The sequence below is a fragment of the Octopus bimaculoides genome, chromosome 5 (genome assembly GCF_001194135.2).
Source record: "Octopus bimaculoides isolate UCB-OBI-ISO-001 chromosome 5, ASM119413v2, whole genome shotgun sequence".
Classification (NCBI taxonomy): Eukaryota; Metazoa; Mollusca; class Cephalopoda; order Octopoda; family Octopodidae; genus Octopus; species Octopus bimaculoides.
In genome coordinates this window covers 19,353,064-19,355,426 of record NC_068985.1, presented here as the reverse complement: position 1 = coordinate 19,355,426, position 2,363 = coordinate 19,353,064, and positions in this window count along the sequence as shown.

The following is a 2,363-nucleotide window of genomic DNA, read 5'->3' as shown; positions in this document are numbered from 1 at the left end:
ACACACACACACACACACACACACACACACACACACACACACAAATATACATACATAGGTGCAGGTATAGCCGTGTGGTAAGAGGTTTGCTTCCAACCACATGGTTCTAGGTCCCATCGTGTGGCCCATTTGGCAGGTGTCTTCTATTATAGCCTTGGGCCAATCAAAACCTTGTGAGTGGATAATGGATTCGGTAGGCAGAAACTGAAAGAAGCTTGTTGTATTTGTGTGTGTGTGAGTGTGTGTGTGTGTGTGTGTGTGTGTGTGTGTGTGTGTGTCTTTGTGTATATCCTCCACAACTGCTTGACAGCCAGTGTTGATGCATTTTACATCCCTCATGACTTAGCAGTTTAGTAAAAGAAACTGATAGAGTAAGTATCACGCACAAAAAAAAAATAATAATTACTGGGGTCAATTCATTCGATTAAAATTCTTCAAGATGGTTCCCCAGCATGGCCCCAATCTAATGATAGGAAAAAGGAAAAAATAAAAGATAAAAATAGAGAGACACACACACACATCCTAGATTCTTGATGTAGAATCATGTGTTGAAACACATAGAAGCTTGAAAGGAACTGAAGGAGGAGAGAAAAGCTTGTCTGTGCCATACCAGTATGCTAAACTATAACATGGGGCTTCATAGATAACATAGATGTTAGGATCTTATTGACACATTGAACAGACACAACACTCAGGCAGATTACAGAGGCCACACACATAATAGAAAATAGACTGAGCCTCAATACTCTGCAATCTTACAACTGAAGACAGAATAAGAAAAACAATGACACAGTTACAGTGTAATATACAAAGCTGTATACATGTACACAAGACACACATTTGCACAGCAAACATAGATGTGTGCACATGCATGCACATGCACACACACACACATACAGATGCAGATGCAAATACATGTGCAAATAAGGATACATATAACAAAAAGACAAAATGGGATAAATGGGACAAGACCAGAGAGAAGAGGAGACATGTAGAACATGTAGTCATTGAAGAAGTCACTGAATGTGTGATGAAAGAACTCTGACAAATAAACTAATAATAATAATAATAATAAAGCTACAGTGAAGATCAAATAACTAGCATGTGTATTTATTGGCAAAAAGATCATCCCCTAATATAACAGTATATATTTATATCTATACTATACAATATTATTGAAAGATGTTAGCCTCAGAGACTGCTCATCAGAAGAGCTGGTATGAAAATGAATCTATAATACTGTATAGTGTATTAATATACCAACTCTATTAAGATATGAGTGCTTGTTTTTTCTGACTTATGTATTCTTAGATGACTATATATATATATATCTATATATATATATATATATATATATAAATATTAAGTATATGATTTAACTTATTAAACACAGTTCAACAAATTCATTCATATTTATGTAAATGGAGGAGAATAGATGTTAAAATGGATTATGATTTTTATTACTCATGTTACTATACAATTTGTTTTGCACAGAAGACAGTTATTCATATTTAAATATGTATGTATATATAAATGTGTGTGTGTGTGTATGTGTGTGATATTTAGTTGTATGTCTCTATATCCGGTGCTCAAATTTTACTGAGGCCAATTTTGTCTTTCTTCCTTTCAGGTTTTATAAAATAAACTAGCAGATAAGTCCTGCAGTTGATTTAATTGATGATAACCTTTCCTCCAAAATATGAGGACTTGTGTCAATGTTAGAAATGAATATATTATAAAATCAATAGAATACTGAGTAAAATGCCATGTAGTAATTATTGCATTTACCCATATATAATTTGCACTATTTTATACTAGAAAAACTGAGGTCCTACTTATACGTGGGGTAAAGATTAAACTAATACTCTATGCAACCTTTGTACCAAGGTTTGACACTAAATTAGGGGTGTAATTTACACACATGTAAGTAACATAGTTATGCTTCTTTACATTTTGAGTCTAAATCTCACTGAGAGCAGATAGGTCTTTCATCATTCAGGATTTCATAAAAACAATTTCGATACAAGCACTGGGGTTGGAATGATGGTCTGTTCTTCCCTCCAAAATGTGTAGCCATGTGCCTGTTATAAATCAATATAATAAAATCAATTTTCTTTTCTTCGGAAATGATTTACATTTGTTGTTGTTGTTTAGAAGAATTGTATCTGAAAGTTATCTTATGCATGTTATTGGCTCCTGTCTATAATTTTGATACTTTTTTTATATTTTAATATAATTGATTTAATATTATTGTTTCTGTAATTATTTTATTTCTAAAGAGTAAACTTTCAGTCAGCTTTCAATCTTGTGCTGTCCCCATTCATTTAAGTACTAATCACAGTTTTATTATTTTATCTTTGTTG